At 44.7% G+C, this 9,864-nt stretch overlaps 1 long non-coding RNA gene across 1 annotated transcript in view; it reads left to right on the top strand.

Moving 5' to 3' along the window:
- Positions 1 to 693: 693 nt before the first annotated feature.
- Positions 694 to 9,864, top strand: part of LOC141155051 (uncharacterized) — an 87,814-nt gene continuing 78,643 nt past the window's right edge. Inside the window, exon 1 of the long non-coding RNA XR_012247508.1 lies at positions 694 to 824. This is a non-coding gene — a long non-coding RNA (uncharacterized lncRNA). The remainder of the gene's footprint in view (positions 825 to 9,864) is intronic.

Raw genomic sequence — 9,864 nt, 5'->3', positions numbered from 1 at the left:
CAATTCACTTCCACTTCCTTCCTTGAATTTTTCAGGGTCTTCATAACCTTACACTGGTGTTTTAGTCACACTATTTGATTCACAGGATGTTCTCACTTTGCTATTTACGCATAAGGATTTTGTTAAGTATATATAATATATTTGGATGTATGGATTTATTTATTTATGCAGTAAGGATGTGTATGTGTGTTTATGGAAGTATGTACATATGCACATAAGTATCACTATTGTCAATATGGTTTACAAATTGTTATTGCACTTTAAACACTATATGCACTTTACATACTTTTATATACATTGATATATTAAGTATATGGTTATTATTTTAGTTAATTATTTAAATGGATAATGATGATTTTTTGAGAAGATATTCATTATTTATTTGTAATATTCTTTGATAAATAATGTATTATGCACCGTGTTCATTGTTTGATGGATTTATTTATTTATTTATGGGAATGTGCAATAATGTTATAGGGGATATCTAATTATCTATATATGCATTTTCCTGTTTAATAAGTATTTATAATGGAGTGGGATTCCGAATTACATAGGGCTTGGTGCAATTACTAATCTCCTTTGTTAGATAGTCTGGATGTCTGCTATGTATTAAAATTGCCTCTAGATGGCAGTGTGGGGCACGCTTGTCCGCAGATGTGCCGTGCAGCCATGACAACCACGAGCGTCTTACTAATGTAGGATTCCCTGCTTTAAGCTCTGACGCGTCGGGCAGAGGATTGTGGGAGTCTGACGTCAGACGCCGAGGTCCGGGCGGGCTCTGTTTATGTTTGCGGGACAGCGTGTGATCAGGTGCTGCACATGAGGTAAGGTATTTAATGTTTGCGTCCTTGTCTATGTTCACCCCTTCTTGAAGAAGCTCGTGCGAAACGCGCGTTAAGGTGGACATTCTTATGTGGCTGACCACTCTCTGTTTGGTAAATATGCTTTAAAAGAATTCTAAAGAATCCATGAGGATCTATGAGAACCTGTGTAAAGTGATGGTGTTCCCTGGGCATGAATATATTGTGTTATGATGTACTGGATTATGCTTAATGTTTAGTGCCCATGCAACACCATTAGCATGTTAGATAACAGGATTATAATGGTATTTAGCAGGTTGTGGTGAAAAATTAATTCCTAATTATTAAATCAAAGATTTGTTGTTTATTTCTTATACGATATCGTCATTAGATGGCGACATTATAATACCATTTTTAACGCTTTGCACCCTAAAGACTTGTTTACTATTTATCCTGTTTACGAGTATAGATGTAATTGATCATTTGGTCATGCCACTTGATGTCCAATACTGCAATATTTCTATGCCTTTTTTAGTTTCATGTTGTTTTTAATTGTGAATGAAATAAAGAGTTGTTAATGTTTAAGAAACCTCTGTGTTTATTGGTTTTCTCCCCCAAAAAAAGACACTATATTTGAGTTTATGTTACGCTGCTATCATTCGGTGGTGTTGAGAAGTCTGGCCCAATTCAGCCCTTGTTCATTTTTATAAAAGTCAGCCTGTCAGTATTTTCAGTAGACAGGCGGATGCGCCTATCAGTTATAATTCCACCAGCGGCACTAAAAAACAGCTCTGACAAAACACTAGCGGCAGGGCAGGCCAGGCCACCTCCAAGGCATAGAGAGCCAGTTCATGCCTTGTGTCCAGCTTGGATACCCAATAACTATAAGGCACAGAGGAATCACGGAGGACGTTGGTACAGGTGGCAAGGTACTCCCTCACCATCTTCCAAAACTTTTCCCTCCTTGTGAGAGTACCCCACGCCTCAGGGCCTGTGCAATGGGAGGGTCTGAGAAAACTGTCCCAGAACTTTGAAAGTGTTCCCCTGCCTCTGCTGGATTACATTTGTGTCTCTCTCACCTGTACTCCTTGGTAGTCCAACGAACTGTGACCTCTGCCACCAGTGTTTTCAGATGGGAATTTTTTTAATAATTCTGCAACAAGGGCATTCTGGTACTATCCCATTTTATTAGGCCTGTCCAGCGTGGGAATAAGAGACAGAAAGTTCTCCTTTTGGCGTGGGTCTAGAAGTGTCACCAACCAGTAATGACTGTCACCCAAAATTTGGACAACGCTAGGGTCACGGGAAAGGCAGCATAACATAAACTCAGCCATGTGTGACAGACTGCAAAGAGGCAAGACTTCTGTGTCCTCACCAAGAGGATGACTGACCATGCTCTCCTCCTCATATTCCTCCTCCTCCCTGTCCTCAGCTCATCCACGCTGAACAGACAGTGTAACAGTTGTGCAGGTAGTACCGTGTATAGCGCAGGAAACTAGCTCCTGTTCTTCCTCCTCCTCCTCTTTCTCATTGTCACCCAATCCACGTTGGGATGAGATGAGGCTGGGCTTTGTGGAATCACCCTGTAAGGTTCCTTGCTCCATTTCATCGTGCGCTGCCTGCAATGCATCCTTATTAATTGTGAGCAGAGAACGTTTCAGAAGACAGAGAAGTGGGATGGTGACGCTAATTATAGCATCATCGCCGCTCACCAACTTGGTGGAGTCATCAAAGTTTTGGAGGATGATACAGATGTCTGACATCCATGTCCACTGATGAGGTCTTATGTGTAGAGTTTGATCTGAATATCGACGGCCTTGTTGATGCTGGTAGTCAACAACTGCCCTCTTCTGCCCACAAATCCTTCCCAACATCTGCAATGTACAGTTCCAATGCGTGGGGACATTGCACACAAGCACGACAAGGGTGTCGGAAGCTGTAGCTGACTTTTAAAATGGGCACACACACGACATACTTTGACAAGCAGATCTTGCAGTTCCGGGTAGGTTTTGAGTAACCGTTGAACCACGAGGTTAAGCACATGGGCCAGGCATGGTATGTGTGTGAGCTCACCTCGCTTCAGAGCCGCCACCAGGTTCCGGCCATTGTCACACACGACCATGCCTGGCTGTATGGTCTGCGGCGGTGTCAGCCACAGATCAGCCTGCTCTTTCAGAGCTGTCCACAACTCTTCAGCATTTTGCAGTTTGTCACCTAAGCATATTAGCTTCAGCACAGCCTATTGCCGCTTGGCCGAGGCAGTGCTGCAGTGCTTCCAGCTTCTGACTGATGTGGTCATTTCGGAGATGGAGGCTGAAGAGGAGGAGGTGCAGGAGCTGTAGAATGTGGGTACAACCCTGATTGACCCAGGGCCCGCAATCCTCGGCGTTGGGAGGATAGGTTCCCAAGGTCCGACTGGGTCCCGGCTTCTACTATATTAATCCAGTGTGCCGTTAGCGAGATGTACGGTCCCTGCCCACAAGCATTTGTTCACGTGTCCGTGATTAGGGGAACTTTCCCAGGAATTGCGTTGTTGAGAGCACGTCTAATGTTGTGGGACACATGCTCGTGTAATGCGGGGACGGCACACAGGGAGAAATAGTGGCAGCTGGGGACCGAGTACTGATGCCATCAGGTTGCGGAAAGCTTCCGTCTCCACGAGCCTAAAAGGCAACATTTCGAGCACAAGCATTCACAAAATGCGTGAATTTAGTATTGTGGCCTCTGTGGCGTTGGCTGCGTATTTGCGTTTGCATTCCAAGGACTGGGTTAGGGACAACTAAATGCTACACTGGGACAAGGACATGGATGTGCTTGCTGATGGTGCTAGTTGAGAGCGTGCAACGACACGTGAAGGGCGGGAGGCATCTTCGCATGCGCCATGGACAGGGGATTGGCGAGCAAGCACCACAGCGGAAGAAGCAGTGGTGTCACCCGCAGACATTGTTTCTGGACCCTGGGGTTTGGCCCACTTAGTTGGGTGCTTTGCTGCCATGTGCCTGATCATACTGGTGGTGGTCACTGTGCTAGTTTTGCTACCCCTGCTGATGCTGGCCTGACAGGTGGTGCAAATGGCCTTTTTGGGGTTATCTGCAGAGTCTTTAAAAAGCAACCAGACTCAAGAAGACTTAACAGTTGTACTGGCAACTTCCGTCGTGTTGGCATTACGGGGAACGCTTTCCCGCCTTGTGTCTGTGGCCACTACACTGCTTCTTCCTGCCTGTTGTGGTGCTATGCCTCCCTCCCCCTGTGTGCTGCTGTCCTCACTCTGCATGTCCCCCCTGCCAGATTGGGTCAGTTACTATATCATCCACCACCTTGTCTTCCACTTCCGCACCCTGGTCCTCCTCCTGACTTTCTGGCAATTGTGTCTCATCATCATAATCCACCTCTTGCGACCGTAATTGCACTTTCACACTGTTGCCTTCGTGTGACCGTGGCTGCTCAAATATTTGGGCACTGCTACACGTTCCATTCTCCTCTTGACTCACTGGAAGCTGGCCAGTCGAGAGGCCCGAATCTACAAATGGTAAAGTGAACAGCTCTTCTGAGTGTCCAAGTGTGGGATCAGTTGTCTCAGCATGGTGGGAGGAAGGAGGATCAGGGTGAGGAATATGCGGTCCAGACTCACAGCTACTGAGACTTGACAGTGTGGAAGACAGGGTGGTGGTGGTGGTGGCAAAGTGACTGGAAGCATTATCTGCTATCCAACCAACAACCTTTTGACACTGCTCTGGGTTCAATAGTGGTGTGCTGCGGTCCCCTAGTAATTGGGACAGGAAGGTCGAGAGACAAGATGTGGGTATTTGTTGTGGCACAATTTCAGCTTGCCCATGGCCACGTCCTCGGCCTCTGCATGCACCATCACCATCACGTCCAGTTCCCCGTCCCTTGCCACGCACTTTGTCCATTTTGAATGGAGGACAATATTTTCCACCTTCACTAGAAATGGCTGATTTTGGAACGCTGTTATATGTGATACGTCTGACAGAGAACCACGGTTTTAAATAGTGGGCCAGTAGTTTACTAATACTATTCTTCACAGAGACCTAGTGTGAATAGCTTGACCGACACACTGCAATGAAATGGAAATGGAAGCCAGAAATTGCTGATTTTGGAACACTGATATATGTGACATATGTCTGACAGAGAACCACGGCTTTAAATAGCAAGCCTGTAGTTTACTAATACTCTTCTTCACAGAGACCTAGCGTGAATAGCTTCACCGACACACTGCAACGAAATGGAAGGCAGAAATGGCTGATTTTGGAACGCTGTTATATGTGAGATACATCTGACAGAGAACCACGGTTTTAAATAGCAGGCCTTTAGTTTTCTAATACTATTCTTCACAGAGACCTAGTGAGAATAGCTTGTCCGACACACTGCAACGAAATGGAAGGCAGAAATGGCTGATTTTGGAACGCTGTTATATATGAGATACATCTGACATTGAATCATGGTTTTAAGTAGCAGGCCTGTAGTTTACTAATACTATCATTCACAGAGACCTAGTTTGAATAACTTGACTGACATACTGCAACGAAATGGAAAAGGAGGCCAATATTTTCCACGTTCAGTTCAAATTTCTGCATTTTTATCGCTGTAATATGGAAAATATCTGGCTGTATTCTGCAGTGCTAACAAGCAAATGGAGCAGAAAAATGGTGTACTCTGGATTGTTTTTTAAGCACATAACCAGGATTAAGATAAAAAAAAAATTGCCCCGGCCCCTGATACCTGGGGCTATGTCTACAAATATTTGTCACTGCAGGATCAGTCAGAAGTTGAACATGCAATGGACCCTCTTGTGCTGTATCAGGCACTACAGTATGTCACATACCCTGCCTGCCTTGGTTTTTAAGCAAATAACCAGGATTAAGATAAAAAAAAAATTGCCCTGGCCCCTGATATATGGGGCTATGTCTACAAATATCTGTAAGAACAGCAGCAGCAGGAACGTGCTATGGACCCTCTTGCACTATATGCACTATAGTCTGCCACATACACTGCCAGCCTGCCTAATTCCTGCTATAACCACTGAATATATTCAGCTGGATTAGTCCTCAGTAGGACTGTTAGTTCAGATGGATATATAGATATGCTGTGGAATACTTTTATTAACTATAAACAACCAAATCTCTCTCTGACTCAGCAGCAGCTCTCCCTACTCTGCCTGTTTCTGGGGTAGACTGTGACGAGCATAGCGGCACCAGGTCTTATATAGACCTGATGACTCTGTGCGGACAGCCAATCACTGTAATGCCTACAACCAACATGGCTAGAGCATTACAGTGCATGTCAAGCAATCCCTGCATGTTCATTGGCTCTCTAAAGAGTGCCAAACATGCAGGGCAGGGACCCGAGTTCCCGCCCGAGCAACCAGAAATACTCGTCGAGCACCGAGCTTGTCAAGCACCGTGATGCTTGGGCAAGTACCAAGCAACCCGGAAATACTCGCCGAGCACCGAGCTTGTCGAGCACCGTAATGCTCGGGCGAGTACCGAGCAGTGGCGAGCACGTTCACTCATCACTATTGAAGAGCCCCAGATGGACGAGTATGTGGGGTCTTAGAACATGCACAAGGACTGCAGGTAGCTATATACTCCCAAACATACTGGTGCACTCCAGACCACCAAAAATAACGAGTAAGAAGATCTGTGGTGGCTTCACTGTCAGGATGTCCGGCCAAGACCAAATCATGATGTTTACTTAATATTTTAAGTGGGGGGTTCAAAGGAATAAACAGATTACCAGAAGGACAGCTAGCGGGGTGTCCCCCTGAGCCTCTAAGACCTCCCTCCCCAGAGCAGAACATATAGTTGCAATAACTACCCCTTTCTGTAATATAGGAATTGATTCACAATTACCTCCTCCCCCAGGAAAACAATGAGATAATGCATCCATCTTAATGTTCATCTCCCCCCGGCCTATACGTCACAAAAAAGTTGAATCTGGTGAAGAACAATGACCATCTTGCCAGGCTAGGTGTCAGAAATTTTGCAGATTCCAAATACAAAAGATTTTTATGACCGGTGATTACCATGACCTGATGAAGTGCCCCCTCCAAAAATGTTGCCACTCTTCAAAAACCCACTTTGTTGGCAAGAGTCTCCTATTACCAATTTCATATTTTTTCTCGGAGGATGACAGTTTCTTAGAAAAGCAAGCACACGGACGCCATTTACTTGGAGATGAACCCTGCGACAATACAGCCCCAACCCACACTTTTGACTCTTCAACTTCTACAATGAATGGCTGAGTGACGCGAGACTGTATAAGAATCAGCACAGAAGCAAAACATTTCTTTAAAGTAGCAAATGCCTCACTGGCCAGACTGGACCATTTAGAAAAGTCCATCCCTTTCCTGGTCGTATCTGTCAGGTTAAGTTAAGTTAAAGTTAAGAGTACCATCATTTCTGTCCAGGCCTATTTCATGAGTTTAATTTTTTTTTAAATTCTGTGGAAGCAGGGTTGAAAAGCAATGTCTGACTTTCATTTGTTCATTTTCAAAGATTTTTAATTTATTATTACTTTTGTCAGATTTAAGTTATTTCTGTGACCATTGTGGGTTTTTCTTTCATTAAATGAGGGGTACCAACAATTTTGACCACATGTGTAACCACCTTACTTTTTGCCAAGATGGATCTCGGCTGGTAATATGAATTGTGACCTACACACAGAGGAAATATGTACACCTGGGTTGCTAACATCCCCGCAACCTGGGCTTTTAGTTTTCCGGCAGCTGTTTGTGGTTATGTATGGATGGACAAGTACCCAGAAAATTACCCTACATACCACAGAAAAAAAAATTCCCTCTTTGTGCCGAACTGCAGAAGGACCGATAAGACGAGTCCCCCCCTCAACTGCATGGATTCCTCGGTTGACTTAGCCCTAGGTTCCCTTGACCCCAGATCTCCCAAAAATTGGGGCGTCTCTTCTTGCATTTTTCAGTGAGAAATAAGTATTTGATCCCTCTGGCAAACAACACTTAAAAGGGTTGTCCACTACTATTCAAAATAGCCCAATGTATTTTTATGATCAAAAGAAGCTTCTTTCTAATTACCTCCTGCTGCTGTTTCTGCCTGTGAGCGGCGCTATCGCGGGCCCCTCACAGGCAGCACGTGACCCCCGCTGACGTCACGTCAAGTGAGGCGTGACTCAACGCTGGGGTCCCCGCGGTGGCTGCTGGGTTGAGGGCAGGGTTACCCCACGCGTCACACCCAGCATGAATGGGGAGAGGGAGAACGCGCAGTGGATGCTGGGTGTGGTGTGTGGGGTAACCACGCCCACAACCCAGAAGCCACCGTGGAACGCAGAAGAGGGTCACGTGAGCGGCCAGTGATAGCGCCGCTCACAGGCAGAAACAGCAGAGCGAGGTAATTACAAAGAAGCCTCTATTCAGCATAAAAACAAGTTGGGCTATTTTGAATAGTAGTGGACAACCCCTTTAATACTTTGTGGCAAAACCCTTGTTGGTAAGCACAGCAATCAGACGATTTTTGTAGTTGATGATGAGGTTTGCGCACATGTCAGGAGGAATTTTGGTCCACTCCTCTTTGCAGATCATCTCTAAATCATTAGGATTTTGAGTCTGTCGCTTGGCAACTCGGAGCTTCAACTCGCTCCACAAGTTTTCTATGGGATTAAGGTCTGGAGTCTGGCTAGGCCACTCCATCACCTTACTGTGCTTCTTTTTGAGCCACTCCTGTGTTGCCTTGGCTGTACGTTTTGGGTCATTGTCTTGCTGGAAGACCCAGCCACGACCCATCTTTAATGCTCTTACTGAGGGAAGGAGGTTGCTGGCCAAAATCTCGCGATACATGACCCAATCCATATTCCCTTCAGTACGGTGCAGTTGTCATGTCCCCTTTGCAGAAAAGAACCCCCAAAGCATAATGTTTCCCCCACCATGCTTCACGTTTGGAACGATCTTCTTAGGGTTGTACTCATCCGTCTTCTTCCTCCAAACACTGTGAGTTGAGTTAATGCCAAAGAGCTCAATTTTTGTCTCATCTGACCACAGCACCTTCTCCCAGTAACTCACAAAATCATCTAGGTGTTAATTGGCAAACTTCAGACGGCGTGCACATGTGCCTTCTTGAGCAGGGGGACCTTGCGGACACTGCAGGATTTTAAATCTTAAAGGCGTAATCTGTTACCAATGGTTTACTTGGTGACTGTGGTCCCCGCTGCCTGGAGATCATTAACAAGTTCCCCCCCACCCCGTGTAGATTTAGGATGATCTCTCACCTTCCTCATGATCAAGGATACCCCATGAGGTGAGATTTTGCATGGTGCCCCAGATCGATGTCGATTTACAGTCATTTTGTATTTCTTCCATTTTCTTACCATTGCACCAACAGTTGTCTCCTTCTCACCCAGCGTCTTACTTATGGTTTTGTAGCCCATTCCAGCTTTGTGCAGGTATATGATCTTGTCCCTGATATCCTTAGAAAGCTATTTGATCTTGCCCATGCTGTAGAGGTTAGAGTCTGACTGATTAATTGAGTCTCTGGACAGTCTTTTATACAGGTGACTATGATCCCATAGAAAACTTGTGGAGGGAGTAGAAGCTCTGAGTTGCCAAGCGACAGCCTCAAAATCTTAATGATTAATGATTTAGAGATGATCTGCAAAGATGAGTGGACCAAAATTCCTCCTGATATGTGCGCAAACCTCATCATCAACTACAAAAAACTTCTGACTGCTGTGCATATCGACAAGGGTTTTGCCACCAACTATTAAGTGCTGTTTTCCAGAGGGATCAAATACTTATTTCTGACTGAAAAATGAAAAACAAATTTAACTAATTTATACAATGTGATTTTCTTGAGTTTTTTGGGATATTCTATCTCCCAATGTTAAAATTAAACTACCTTTAAAATTATAGACTGTTCATGTCTTTGTCAGTAGGCAAACTTACAAAAACAGAAAGGGATCAAATACTTATTTCCTTCACTGTGTATATATATATATATATATATATATATATATATATATATATATATATATATATATAGTACAGACCAAAAGTTTGGACACACCTTCTCATTTAAAGATT

Source organism: Phyllobates terribilis, unplaced genomic scaffold (assembly GCF_046119375.1).
Source record: "Phyllobates terribilis strain yellow unplaced genomic scaffold, ASM4611937v1 Scaffold_1__5_contigs__length_1240528914, whole genome shotgun sequence".
NCBI classification, from domain to species: Eukaryota; Metazoa; Chordata; class Amphibia; order Anura; family Dendrobatidae; genus Phyllobates; species Phyllobates terribilis.
Note: the sequence above shows the minus strand (reverse complement) of the source record. Positions and strands in the feature narration are given on the sequence as shown.